This window comes from Hipposideros armiger, unplaced genomic scaffold (genome assembly GCF_001890085.2).
Source record: "Hipposideros armiger isolate ML-2016 unplaced genomic scaffold, ASM189008v1 scaffold_494, whole genome shotgun sequence".
Classification (NCBI taxonomy): domain Eukaryota; kingdom Metazoa; phylum Chordata; class Mammalia; order Chiroptera; family Hipposideridae; genus Hipposideros; species Hipposideros armiger.
Window position 1 is genome coordinate 966,432 of NW_017731844.1, and position 15,221 is coordinate 981,652.

Here is a 15,221-nt window from a genome sequence, read left to right on the forward strand (position 1 = left end):
GTGACCCCATCATCCCCAAATACGTTAAATAAATACATATAACAGGGACATGACCTCGTCATCCCCTAATAGGTTAAATAAATACATATAAGCAGTGGCATTTTGTCATTACAGTTTCGGACAAAGATGCATTTTGTTTTTCATTCCACCAACAGTGTTTAGCCAACGACCGTGACATCGCAGAACGTGGGCGTGAGCCGCCTGTGGGCTGAGGGCTGTTGGTGGCTCACACAGACCCAGCCAGAGGGTGACAGGGCCCGGCGGTCCGAACAACCGCCCCGTCTGCTGGGTGTGTGTTCAAAACCACGCACAGTTAGCGCCCACTCTGCCTTCCAGCCTTGTTTCTGTGCCATCTTCTTATTTTTAAGCGCAGTCTGAGTGCGAGGGAACCGTGACAGGTTGGTTGGTTGGTTGAAAACCTGGTAAGGAGTTTGGGTGAAATGAGCGTTCGTTCCACCACGTTTTCTGCACAAAACACTCGCTTCCTGCTGTTCCCGTTGTTCACTGACACTGCGTTCCTGCCTGTGACAGTGGCCTCAGAACCTGGGGTGGAAATAGAGCCCGTCATAACTCTTCACATTCAAGTCACTGCAAATGCCATCTTGTCTCCTGGTCTCTCACGGGTGGCAGGGTTTTCAGGACAAAATCAAGTCACCGTCGGGTCGTGTAGACTCAAGTTTGTGACACACACTTTCTTTTAGTACTTCATTGAGGTCATCATCCCAGTCCTGACATGCAGTGTTTTCATTACATTCGACCGAACCACCTGAAACTGCTGCTTCCACAGGGAAAAACGGTCAGACACTGGTGATCTCATCCCTTCGGCCTACGCGTCCATCAGTGACATTGTTAGTTTCCATTGAAAATACTTGCCATGTCACATGCTATTTCTGCCCACCGTAGCATATTTCTAACGACATTTCCCAATACCCAAGTGTGTGAACTTTCTAATGAAATTGTTTTCATGGCGTCGTGGCATAATTGCATTGTGGACACACAAGATCGTGTCTGATTTCAATCTTTTGAAGTGTTTGGGTGCTTACTTTCTGGGCAATTTTTTGAATGTGTCTTATGCCCTTGACAGAAGTATTTATTTTACAGTGTTGGTGCCAGGTTCTGTATGTGATTATAGGGAAAGTCTCCTCATTGTGCTCTTAAGTCCTCTGTAAGCGCGTTGGCTTCGCTTCGGGGACAGGAATTGATCAAAGGCCCCAGCAGATGGGCTCTGAAATCTAAGCCGACATGTGCACAGAAGCCACAGGCCGCTCCCAGCGGGCACAGGACACGGGCAGGCTCCTTCCTGGGGGGCCCGGCTCTCCTCTGAGCGGAGATGGCGCCGAAGGGATTTCCACTGCCATATTGCTGCCTGCGTTCCCTGTGCATAAGTCACCACATCCCCATGACTTATGTATTTTCTAACTGGGGGGGTTTGTCTTTTACTCCCTTCACCTTTTTCAGCCACCCCGAACCCCTCCCCTCTGGCAACCATGAGTTCGTTCTGTCTCTGTGAGTCTGTTTCTGTTTTCTTTCGTTTGCTCATTTGTTTTGTTTTTTAGATTCCACATAAAAGTGAAGTCATACGGTAGCTGTCCTTGTCTCTCGCTGGGCTTTTCTCACTTAGCATAATGCCTCTGGACCCATCCATGAAAACAAAAAGCAACAGTGGCTGGCCCTCAGAAAACACACTCCAACTCTGCCTGGTTGGTCGTGGTGGGTTGTGGCCCTGGCGCATATATATCTATATATCTATATATCTATATATCTATATATCTATATATCTATATCTATATCTATAGTTGTTGGAAAAGTCATGACGCATTTTTGCAATGAAAAACAGAGAAAAAATACGTCATGACTTTTCTGACAACCCAATATATGTATTCTCGTGGTTGTTCTGGGTGTTATGGCTGACTCACTTTTTCACTGTCTGGTCAGGGTCAGTATTTTACCATGTCCCATGGGCTGGAAGTCCTGCCACAATACCAAGCCCTCCCCGCCATGTGGCAGCTGTCCCATAAATCACTCGAGAACCCCATCAGAGACACTGTTCTGTCTACAGTCGTCAGACCTGTCTGGCAGAACCCAAGACCATTGTCTGTATGTCTGCCCATGAGTTTACCTATAACTCAGGGAAGGACACTGCCTCTTCGATGAGAAGACCTGTGGTTCCCAAGGCGGGTGACACCCCACTGTGTCCTTAACTGACCTTGTCTCTTGTAACCTCAGCACTGGGGGCCTTGGTCCACCTAAGAGACGTCCTAACCTGTAGAGAATTTTCACACGAGTCTATCTGAGCCAAACTGATGCCATGCGTCAGGGAGCGAGGTCTCAGATGCTCCCCAAAATGACTTTTTGCAATTTCCTTTATGCGTTTGGACTTAAGCAAGGGGCTGAGGAGGATTACATGGAGGTGGGAAAGTAAGGCTGCCAGATTTCAGGACAGTTAACAAGATTAGAGCTGTCTTGAGGGTGGATACCCCCTCCCAGGGCTAGTCTAGTATTTCAAAGGCAGTAAACCTCGGTGCACAGAAACTGACTTAAAACCTCTCACTAATGAAGTTGCAGGCCTGGGGCGTGACCCCCCCCTCCGCGACCGGATCACCCTGCAAGCTCACCTTCCAGTGAACCCCTTTTTTGGGGGGTCCCCACCTCAGTGTCTCGCTGGCTCCCGCTCATGGCTGCTTCCTCCTCACACATTTTCCAGTTTTCTGCCATGAGTTGTGCGCACACAGGCCTTAGAAGGATCCCAAGGCCTGGGTTAGAGCACCTCCACTCACGGCAGTTCTGCTCGGCCACTGCCAGGCGGCTCGGCCTGAGCTCTAGATGTCACTTTTTCCGGGACCACAAATTAACATGAACTGGGGCCTCGAACCCACGTCCAAGCAGGCCTGAAGTTGTCCCTTCTCAGGGGAGACATTCGGGTCACCCCTATCTCAGTCTCAGAAAAGGAACATTTACTTGCTCTCTCCCTAAACAGTGGGTGGGTCTCCCCCAGACCGCCGTCCCCACTCAGGGTGGAGGAGCCCTGGGATATGGGAGAGGTGGGGCTCCCTGCACCCCAGACTCAAGACTGGGCCCCTCCTGCATCCACCCGTGGTCCTGCTTTGAAGTGGGGAGCCGGCCCTTAGTGTGGACTGTCTACTGTTTAAAAGCGTCTGTCACCTCCTCATGACCAGGCAGGTGGGCAGCCCCCACAGAAGGAGGCTGCCTGGCCCAGACCCCACGGGGGTCCCAGGATGTGTGCGGACTTGCTTAGGTTTCTTTCCCAGGACTGGTCAGTTAGGCCTTTGCTGAGCTCTGGCCTCCATTGTCCTGGTGTCTGTGGGGACTGCTGCTGCAGCCATGGGTCAGTGTGCTAACAGGGACCTTATACAGAAGCACAGAGTGACGGGTCTGCACCGACAGAAAAATGCTTCGTCTGAGGGACAGGTCACCGTGAAGACTCAGAGAGTCCAAACTGACGGGGAGGCCTGTGGGCTGCAGATTCAGGAGAGAGTTGCAGTCGGGGTTGGAAGGCCGTCGGCTGGGATGACCCTCTCCCCCGGAAGGTCATCGCTACCCAGGCCTTCAACTGATTGGGCGAGACCCACCTGCACCACGGGGGACCCTCCACTCCACTCAGAGTCGGCTCATTTCAAGGTTAATCTCATCCAGAAACATCCAGAATAATGTTTGACCAAACATCTGAGCACCCTGGCCCAACCATTTTAAAGTGGCTCCGTTTATATTATTTTTTTACAGGCCAGAGAACTGGTCCCTGAGTCTCAGGGAGGAGGTAATGGGGACCCTCTGCCCTGGGGACGTCAGGCCTTCCCTGCCACATGGCACCCATGCAGCCTCAGGGCAGGGAAGGGGGCCAGAGGCCAGCCCGCAGGGGGCACGGGCATCATAGGCCCAGCGTGAGTGGCCACCAGGGGTCTGACCGTCCCTTCCCCACACCTGGCAGGCCTTGGGGGTCCAGGAAGGAAGCTGACCCCACGCCCCGCATTCTGGGCCTCTGGGAGGAGCACGAGCCCCAGGCAGGCGTCCAGCACAACCGCCTCGCCAGCCACCAGGGTCACCACGGGGAGAGGCGCTGTGGGAGTGCTCCTGGCTCCCAGCACAGAGGGCACACACTTCCTGCCCGACACCCGTCTCTCCTGGGCCCTGCCGGCAGCCCGTATAAATCGCAGGACACTGGCGCTGGCTGTGTCCCATCCTGGTCTCAGCAGGACGTGGGTCACATGGAGGCGTGAGAATTCCCTCTGTGCCACCTGTGTCCGGGGCCTGGCAGGCATGTGTGCTGCGCTGGGCCTGGGGCTCGGCCATGTGAAATGCAGGAAATAGCATGACCAACCTCCCAGGACCCTGGAAGAGCCCACCCCACCCAGAGCACGAGCCCCCGGCAGCAGGGGTCCTTGCGTTCCCAGGGGAGCAGAGAGCCTGAGACACTGCTATGCTCGGGATGCTGGGATGAAGACCAGGATGACCAGTCTAATGACAGAGGCCATGCAAGGAAGCACACTGGGTGTCCGACCCTGTCCTTAAAGTGCTCGCAGGTCCCGTCCCCTGGACCTGATGAAGGGCTTCCTGGTGAAGACGCCAGGGCTCTGCGAGCTGTGCAGGTGCTGGGCACCGGGGGAGAGGGAGACTCCTGGGGCAAGGGACAGGCCCAGGGCCGAGGAAGGTCATTCCCTTCCTCAGGCCTCAAGGAACAGTAGTCCTGGGTTTGGAGGACACAACCCAGAACCGAGACGGGGACACTAGACTCCCCTGAGGTCTGAGGTCAGCACCTCAGATCTTGTCCTGGCAGCAAATGGGGACACACACGGCAGCTGGACTGGGAACACCCAGACTGGCCACAACTAGGCTGAGAGCAGTCGCATGACCCACGGCCTCTCAGGCTGGGGGGCTGCCGGACGCCTGCGGGGCCACTGGCCACGTGCCGAAGCCCTGCTTCCCGGAGAACCAGCCTGGTCTCTCGCCTCTCACGTGCCCAGGCCCTCAGGGTCTTTGCCTACCAAGTGAGGTTCGCAGGGACTTTGAAGGGATGCTTTACAGGTGACAGGGAAGGCAAGTTAAGTCACTGGCCCGTCTCAGGTTCCCAGTGAGAGCACCGTTGACCTTTCACGCTTGCTCTCTGTCCCCTCCTGGACCTCGGTGTCCCTAGCAGGCACTGGCCCCTCTCCTGTGGCCTTGGGCCTAAGGGTGGAAGGGAGAAGACAGGCAGCAAGGGGCCTGGTGAGGGAGCAGAAGACCGTTGCGAAGTCCGTGGGCTCCCCCTGGTGTCCGTGGGTGCCTTGTCTGTGCACAGCCAGGGGACAGGACCAGCTTTCCTGGGGCTCAGAGGCAGGACCCAAGGCAGCCTGGAGCCCATCCACGGGCTCTCCGAGGGACCGTGGCACAGGCTGGTGCAGATGGGGGCCCTGTCCATGGGGGCCTGTGGGCTGAGAGCTCTGGGGTCCAAGGCCCCTTCCTGCCTGGCATTGAGGTGACCGTCCTGCCTTCCTTCCCTCTCTGAGCATGGACCTTCCCGCTGAGCTTTCCGCGGGGGTCCGTGATGACAGCAAGGGCCTCCCCCCGGGCCACACAGCCAGCGGGCTCCTTCCTCAGACCCACGCGCCCACCCCCGGGTCTGGGCAGCGCCCCCCACCCCACCCCCTCCATGGAGCAAGTCCAGGCTCCCGGGCACTGGCTCACAGGTCCACGAGGAGGGAGCCCTCGCCTTAGCTGGCTTCCAGGTGGCCTCTCTGTGTCCGTCCCCTTGTCAGCACCTGCTTTCCAGATCCCTGCGGCCAAGCCCCTGTCCCCACCACTCAGGGGTTGTCTGTGTCCTGGGTACATGGGTTCCCACCGTGACTGTCGCCAAGTTACTTATGCTCTAATACAGCAGTGGTAACAGTGGGGCCCACCCCCATTGCTGAGAAAACGAAGTGGACATCGCAAATCTGGGCTCCTCAGGGGCCCCGGTTGGCGGGGCTGAGAGGGCGCCACCTGGTGGCAGCACTGTGCACAGCGGATGGCCTGTGCGAGGGAGGAAGGCTCTGCTCAAACAGCCTCTGTCCAGGGAGAGTAACCAGCTGACCAGGGTCTGGGGTCTACAGGAGTCCACCGGGCTCTCTAGGGGCTGTGTCCCCAGCAGGTCAGGTGCCCAGGGTCCAGTGTAACCCCTCAAGGCTCTCCTCTCCTGGGCCTCCCGATGAAACAAGGGGACACCAAAAAAGTTCCTTCTGAGGCGGGCAGGGCTTCCTTTCCAGCCGCGACAGGACAGAGGGGGTAATGACAGAGGCGTCACCCGTGGAGGTGCTCACTCATCTTCCCATCAGCGACAGTGACCAGAATTCACCGTCCCCGTCCACACTGCTCATGAGCAGACACTGAACTCCCACGGCTCACCGTCCACACGGACAGACGGACGCCCTGAGGTGTGTGTTCCCTGAGCACCTGCCCTCTGTCATTAGGAGACACAGAAGCAGCCATTTCAAACCAACCCAGCTGAGCTTCACGGCCGAGCAAACGCAGATGTGGGGAGGCCTGCTCACCGTCGCGGCCAGCTCCTTACCACGGCTTTCTAGAGGACTCAAAAATGAAGAGCACCCCAAACCCGAAATTAAACGGGCAAAACAACGTGTTAACCACACGCTGGAAAATGTTACCACGTGGTTAAAAAGAAAGAAACAAAAGCAAAGCAAGGCAGGGAGAGACGAGCGGCCTCATCTGCCCGGCCGCGAGCCGGTGAGGGGCCGTGAGCAGGGTCAGCGCCCCGGGTGCAGAGTGCTGAGCCCCAGGGGCGCGGAGGCGGGGAGGGTCCTGCCAGCAGCCTGCAGACGCCCAGAGCCCTCAGCTGCCCCCCAGGCTTCCAGCAGCCACTTCCTGCTGCGCTTTATCTGCAGCAGCGCCCACTGACCCTCCGAGCAGTGCTGCCGCTGCAGCTTTCTGACACTGGAGCAGAGAAGGCGCAGCCTGGCTGCAGTGTCACTGCGCCATTGAGATCCGGATGCAGACGGCCCCCTGTCATGGGGTCCTGGTTCCCTTACCCATGGCTTGTCTACAATAAAAACGTATCCTAAGGTTTCCATCCAGGGCGATGTGTCAGGACGCGGCACATAGCGGAGCACCCCAGAGCAGTGGCTTCCACAACACAGGGCTGTAATTCTCAGAGACAGTTTAAAGGTGGAGATGTTTGCCCCTGGACGCTGGCTGGGAAGAGTCACCAGCAGGCACCCAGGCGTCCAGGCTCCTTTGTCTTTCTGTCCCCATGACCCTGTCCTGTGGGCGGAGGAGCTGGATTTGTCCTGACGCTTCGGGGAGCTGATGGGGACCCCCTACCAGGGGAGGCCGATCTGGATTCACTGGGAGGGGGCTGCGGCCCAGCAAAGGCCAGTGTGCTGGGGGGGGGCTGCAGGAGGGGCAGCAGTGGGATCAGAGGTGGGGGTGTCGGTGCCAAAAATGAGAGCCGTGGGCCACACGGGCCGGCCTGAGGTGCTGTCGCAGACGGGGCTGGGTGCCCGCCAAGATGCTGCCCATGATGACCACGCGGTCCTCCCCTGGACACTCATGTGGGCGCCGAGGCCCTTCACCAACATGGGTGACGTGGGCAGGGTGGGCTCAGGGTCAGACAAGCTCCGTGGGGGATGTGGTGACGTGGCTTCAGGTACACGTGGGTCCGTGTCTGGTGCGCAGAGGGGCTGTGGGTCTGAAACAGAGCTGGGATCAGCCCCACGGGCAGGAGGCCCCTGGGCGTGGCCACAGAGTCAGAGGGCAGAGACCCAAGGATGCCATGCTGTCACCGTGGCCTTGGGGCTGAGGGGACGGGGAGGAAATAGGCAGGGAGGCTGGCAGGGTGTGGGAGAGCGGGGCCACAGCCCCCGCAGCGGCCCTTGGTTCTGGGGGGTGAGGGCGGAGCAGGTCAGAGGGGCAGGCAGGGAGGGGAGGGGTGCAGGGACCAGCCCCACGTGTCAGGAGCCCACTTGCTCCCCTGGGCTTTGTCATCCCAGAACCCCAGTCTGTGACCTCCTCGGGGCTCCTGCACTCTTGGTCCCCTGTGGAGCAGGGCTCCTCACCGTCGGGGACACTGGCAGACCTGGGGCCCCCGCTCAGCCTCTGCTCTCACAGCCCGGCACAGGGCTCCGGCATCCTGTCTGCCGGCCTGCAACCACTTGGGGGCTGGGCTAGGCCCCCTGCCCTCCCGCTACGGTGCCGTCCCAGGCTGAAGGCACCTCAGAGCCTCACCCGGGGTTCCGGGACCCTGCCCGTGTGCACTGCCCGCCCAGCTCCGGCTGACCACCCGGGTGGCCAGGCCGTGAGCCGGTGCGTCCCCCAGATGGGGCCGTCCGGAGATGGCATGGCTCGTGTGATGTCGCAGGCCATCCCGGGGGACCCGAGCGAGCCCTGCACAACATCACAGCAACATGAAAAGGAAGGAGAGGGGGAGACAGATGTGGTGTCCTGTAAACACGCTGATTTCTCAATGTAAACCAGATTCCAGGACATCAGATAAACATCTGCGTCGGAGCCCGGGCCCCCCACCTCCGGGAGGCCCAGGGGTCTGCATCGCCTACTCTGGGACCTGTCAGAGTGACCGTTGAAACGTTTCGTAATCAGGCGAGATTGGGCTTGCATTCCTCCCCTAAATCCCCCAGATCTCTGCAATTTTAGGTCTTCTCAAAAATGCAAACATTTGGTAATTAAATGACCGAGGGAAAAAAAGCATAGAATGTGCTCTCAACTGGAAAATACCAATTTAGGAAGTCGTTCTGCTTTCCCACCCACCTTGGGCTGGGCTGGGAGCTTATCTCTGCGCAGAGGAATCTGCTGAGGCCAGGGCCTGGGGGGGCCGAGCGGGGCTGCTCCCAAGCCTGCTCCGAGAGCAGGAGCGGGCCGGCCGCCGCCAGGGCCTGGGGAGGGGGCTCCGCGACCCTGGCTCTGGGACGGGGCACCAGGACTTGGGGACGGGAGGCCCCGATATTGCATCCAGCTGTGTGGCAGCACCAAGGACAGTGGCCTTGACAGCAAATGTCAGTGATTAGTTAGTTTGCTTCCCTGCCAGCTGGCTGGGTCCCCACCCCAGTCCTTCACTCCTGCGTGGACCTCGGCTGTTGTGCAGGGGCCACAAACATGTATTCACAGAAAATGTTCATACATTTCTGCTTTTATTCTCTGTTAGCTCGTCTCCTTCCTTACTGATTTTACTGAATTTTATCTTTTTGATCATGTGGAACAGTAAAATGGCTCTCGCAGTTTCAACTTCCTGTCCTCTCTCCCCCAAGTCACTAGGTGCTGGTTTGATTGCAAGAATGACATGCATATGTTAGTATTTCTTCCTTACACAAAAGGGAGCATAAAATGTATGCACTGTGTTTAAAGTTCATAATTTCTTTTTAAAAACAAACTTTTAATTTGAAGCAATTATGGATTCACACAACGTTTTAAAAATAGTTCAGAGGGTTCCTGTGTGCCTCCCCACCAGGTGGCCCCGGGGGTCACAGCCAGGAAGCTGGCTTTGCTACAACGTGTCTAGTTCTCAGCCACATTGTGTAAGGGCCTCACAGAGCTGTCCCTCCCCAGAGCCAGCTCCCACCATCTTAACTCTCACCTACCACTCAGCTAAGCTGCCTTCTACGGCTGTAACTGTGTCGTTTTGAAAACAGTATATTAATGAAGTCATACAGCGTGTGACCATCTGAGGTGGACTTTTCCTCACTCAGCATGGTGCCTCGGAGGTTCATGGAAGTTGTGGCACGTGCCAGAAATCAACCTTTATATTTGCTGTCCGTTAATTTTTGATAAAGGCAGCTCAAGAGGGGGAAAGCGTGGTTTTCTCAACGACGGGTGCAGGCACATCGGGGTTTTCACATGCAGAAGAATAAATTTGGACCCCCTCTCATGCCAGGCTCAAAACCTACTACATGGTGGACCTACATGTAAGAGCGAACAGTAGAACTGTTAGAGCAAACACAGGAGAAAACCTTTGTGACCTCGGCCTAGGCCCGATTCCGCAGCTGTGACACCAAAGGCACGATCCAAGGAAGAAGAACACTGGGCTTCATCAAAATTAAAAATGTTATGGTTCAAAAGTCACCATGAAGAAAATAAAAAGACGAGCACAGATGGGGAGAAAATATTTGCAAACCAGAGAGCTGATAAAGGGTCGTGTTCAGAGTATAAAAAGAACTCTTATAATAAGGCACGCAACCCAATTTGAAACTGGTGGTTTTGGGGGAGGGGGGGGCTGCAAAATATTTGAATAGACATTTCACCAATTTCATAATTTGTGACAATTTATTTACTGCTACGCATGTCCCGGCCTAGTGTACCCCAGTCACTCCGACAGGCACTGTTTTTATTAGCACCACTATTTTTTTTTTTAAGATTTTATTGGGGAATTGAGGGAGGGAACAGACACGTTGCTGTCCTTTAGTTCTTCAGTCTAGTTGTGGAGGACGTTGCTTCACTGGCCTATTAGCGTCACTTTTAATCATTTTATATTTCTACTCGTGATTCCCTCTTGAACACACAATTTGCAGTACTGTGCTGTTTGGTTTCCAACACATAGTCTTGGACCTGTCCCTCTGGCGGCTTAATTTCTAATGGTCTTGCCTTGTGCTTGGGGAATATGTGCATATCAAATGGCTTCATGCACACACCGCCACCCCACCCCGCTCTCGTTACGGCTGTGACCATTTGGCACCCATCCTGTGACGCTGTCCCATCCTCTTCCTGTCGACTGGGCTGACTGTCTGTGGAAGCATTTTGTTGGATCTTTGACTTGTCGCCGAATCCATAACCTTGTCCTTTAACTGGTGAGTTTACTCCGTTTGCTCCCCTGAGGACCCTGCTCCATCAGTCCCGTGTCTGCCTCCACGCGCTGTTGGACATGCCGAGTCCCCCGCACGTTCTCGTCTTACTGCAGCGGCGCTCACACTTGCGTTGACTCTCGTGCCCGCACGACGCCTGTCTCCTCGTCCAACCGCACACGCTGTTGCACACGCACTTGCCGGCCTGCTTACACACCTCGCGGTTACAGAGCCTGCCTCTCCGGTCTGGGTGTAGCTGTCCTTTTTTTTTTTTTTTTAACTGTAACCAAGATAACTTATTAATAATGATGAAATAGGCAAAATAAGTTATTAGCAAATGGAATCCATCAGCTTTAAAAGACTAGTGCACCATGACCAAAGGAAATTCATGCCAGGGACTTAATGTTCTTCTTACGTTAGGAATTCAACTGATATAACTCACCATGTTGATATGTCAAAGATGAAAGGCTTCTAATCCATGAGATGTTAGGGCATTTGATAAAATTCAGCAGGGTTATCTGATTTTAAAAAATGCTTTGTAAAGTAGGACTACAAAGAGGCTCCTGAGTCATAATGTGAAAATTTATCTAGCTTAGAATAATCATAATACATGCTATGTGTTGGGTATTGTTTATTCTACGTGTTTTATACGTGGTAAGTCTTTCAAGCTTCAAAACAACAAACTACGGGATACTATGGGATAGGTAGCTTTTCTTTTTTGTTAAATTTATTGGGGTGACAATGGTCAGTAAAATTACATAGGTTTCAGGTGTACATTTCTCTCATCCATTGTCTGTGTATCACCTTGTGTGCTCACCACCCAGAGTCAGTGCTCCTTCCGTCGCCATATTTTTTATCCCTTTTCCTCCTCTACCACCCCCTTCACTTCTGGGTTTAACTTTTCTTACTCTGCTCTTGACTTTGTTTTTAAAGATCATGATAAATTCAGCAAAATATGTGATGGTCCTGTTTTATCAGATCTTGTCAAGTCCCTACTGGGTGTGCGTACGTGTTTTTAAAATTGTTTCCATGTTTCCCCAGAAAGTGTTTTCAACGTGCGATTTTGTGGGACATTTTTTCTGAGTCCTTGTTTGCCTGAGAATATTTCTCTTATCCCCTCATATTATTCCCTCCCATGTAAAAGTATTTGGGGCTGGATAAAAAGTTGTCTGTGGAATTCTTTTCCTTCCGTGCGTAAGAGCGCCAGGCCGGTCTCCCTGCCCTGCTGGGCTGTGGGGGGCTTGGTGCCAGCCGGGGTCTCCCTCTGCTCAGCAATCGCCTCTCTCCCTGGAGAATCTTCAACTGCCTGTTTATCATTCCTCGTCTTCTGGTGTTCCTTTGCCTCCAAGCCCTTTTCTCTCCATCTCAAATTCCTGTTGTTGACACATTGGCCCCGTTGCTTATATTGTCCACGTCTCTTAGTTTCCCTTTTACGTTTTCATCCCTTAGCCCTTTCCTGCTTACTCCTGGACGAGTTCCCCATGTGGTCGTCACCTCCTTGATTATGTGGCAGCCGCGACACCCTAACATGCACCAGGTGGCAGCACACCAGATGCCCTGGGGACACCGGAGGAGTAGCTGTTGGAATAAGAAACAGTAAAATGACAGAGAAGACAGCTCTCTGAGGTTAGAGCAGGACTTCATTAGAGGTCCCTCGGCACGTGCTTTCAAACACAGGAGGGGACATGCTGGTAGGAGGACAGAGGGCGAAGCCACTTGGACCCCAAAGTATAGTTCTTCACACTCTCACGGCCAGGGGTCTGCGGTCAGCACCTCAGACCTGGCACTGGCAGCACACGGGGACACAGCAGCTGGACTGCAGCAGCTGCAGGGACCACGCGAGCCCCCCTTGCAGCCCCCACAGGAACCACAGCCCCCTTTGCCACAGCTGGAGCAGGGACAGGCTGGCACACAGCAGCTGGAGTCACAGCCATGGTGACACTAAATTTCTATGGACACAGTGACAACATGGGGACATCCCAAGACCATCGTGCTGGGTGACAACACCAGACCCAAAAGAGCACGAGCTGTACGAGTCGTGTCTCTGAAAAGTTCAGATGGACGCACAGTGACAGAAAGGTTGGTGGCTGCGTGGGGCCGAGGTGGGTCAATGGTGGAAGGAGAAAGGGGTGACGGGGTGACAAGCTACTGGGGGTGAAGGGTGCTCCTTACCCTGGCGTGGTGACAGTTCCGTGTCAAACTGTGTCAGCCTATGCGCTGTAAGTGTGTGCAGCTGTCGCCCCCACCATCCTCGCAGCTCTTTCCTTCTTGTAAGTTTTAATAATAAAAAAGGCTTTTGGAGCCACTGTGTCCTCATGCTCTACCTGTCCCTCCTCCATCACGCCTGGCCCGAGGGCAGGCTGCCCTTCCAGCCTTGAAAGCTCTACCCTGCTCCTCTCCTAAGCTGTGCCCGGGGCCTGTCCACACCAGGATAGGAAAACCTGTGCTCGAAGTCTCCCAGGTGGAATTCTACATATTCCCGCCTTTTCTCACGTCTCTCCCTCCCCCATCAACCTTGACTTTCAAGCCAGACGTCTCACTGAAAAATCCTAGTGTGACATCTCAAGGTGAATGCTGCCTCTTCCGTGGCGGCTGACGTTATGAGTCTGCTTGGAAGGGTTTGGGGGACAAGATCAGTGTGTAAATCGGTGGGCCCTCGTCTACTCCGTCGAAGGCCTGAGCAGCAGAGAAGATGGCGTCCCCGAGGGGAAGGGACGTCCCACCAAAGGGCCCCCTGCCTCCATCCGCTCTCTGGGGTCTGCAGGCTGCTGGCTCACACGGCCGAGTGTGGATTCACCTCCGTAACCCAGGGAGCCAGTCCCTACCTAGCTCTCCTACACGTGGGCGTACCGTACGTATGTGTGTGGGTCCTGTCTCCTGGGGGGACCCTGGCCAACACAACACCCAAGGGAGACAGGACATGAGGGCCCACGATCCCAGGGCGCCGGGAGCCACAGAGAAGTGACGCCCAGCGTGTGACCCCCTCATGGGGCCCCTCATGCCTGAGCTGTGTGTGCGTGGTGGGGACCCAGGCAGAGAACAGCCGCTCGGAGGCTGGAAGGCCAGGTCCAGCTTTCATCAGCCTCACAGTGGTGGGGACAATGCTGTGCCTGCCAACTGAGGGCCCCGGGCTGTCAGCTGGGACCAGGGGAAGGGCTGCACTCGCAGGGAGGGCCAGCAAGACAATGGCCTCGACTGAGTCACCGTGACCCGCCGTACTTTCCCTGCTGCCAGAAGAAAATGCTTTTGGCTGTGAAGGAGGTGATGTCATTCAGAGCCTCGACTGATTTTCCCACACAGTGTCTGATGCAACCTGCGCTTTTCGGGGTGCCGGGCCCTGTGTGCCCTGGGTGAGCTACTCAGTTGCTCTGAGCTTCAGTCTCCTCACATGTGAACTGGGGATGGGGTGGTGATGCCAGCCTCGCAGGGTTGTCACGAGTGCCTGGCACACAGGGGACGGGCCACCTTCTGCTCGCCCCTCACCCGTCCTTCCCCTCCCTTTGTCCCAAACTAACAGCAAAAAGGCCAGTTGTGGGGGTTCTCCCAGGTGGGACATGTCAAGGGCCTGCTCAGGGCCAGCAGGGAGGTGACAGGGACAGTGCAAGTTAGCTTAAACCCCAGGCGGGGGTTGAAGTGCGGGGGGGGGGGGTTGGAGCACGAGGCCCCGAGACCATAAATCCTAAGGGTGGGAAGGTGAGCCCTTGATCCCTGGGGCTGCTGGTGCCCCAAATCCCCTGTGAGTCAGCAGTCCAGGCTTATCTTAGAGCAAAGGGACACTGCCTTATCAGGAAAAGCAGCCAGTCCATCTGTGCTCAGAAATTCCTGTTCCACCACCAAATTATAAACGTTTCAACATCTCAGTGCTGGAGAGTTCTAGCAAATAACTCTCCCATGGATGACACGGGAAAACTGCCATGCCCTTTGTGGGACCCACCCCCACCCCCCAACCCGGCAATGGTGACGCCCCTCACCCTGCAAAGCCCGGCTTTCTTTGCCGCCCTCCCGTTGCCCTGGGAGACGTAAACGCGTGGCTCTGGTGATGAAGCCCCTGACTCCATGTTGAGGGTGTCTGGCTGCTGACAGCCTTGAAGCCCCTTCTCCCACTCCCCCTCACACCCCACATCTGGGCACGTGGGTCAGAATGCTGGGTGCCAGTGAGAGTCATCCCCCACGGTCGTGCGAGGGTCCCCTTAGCGAAAGGCCACGCCTGCCCCTCCCCTGGAGCCTTGCGATGTGAGTGACACACGTTTCCATACTTTCTCGGTAGGCAAGTGGCATCACCGGTCTTAACAGTGGAACCAAATTTTGGGTGGGGGCTCATTCTCTTTCTCCAGAGTGGCCACAACACACCCCCATTTCTGATCTGTGTGTCACGTGAAAACCAGGCTGGTGACCCACCCCACTGCGGATCGCTTGTCCGTCTGGGCCTGAGTGTGGTCGTGTTCA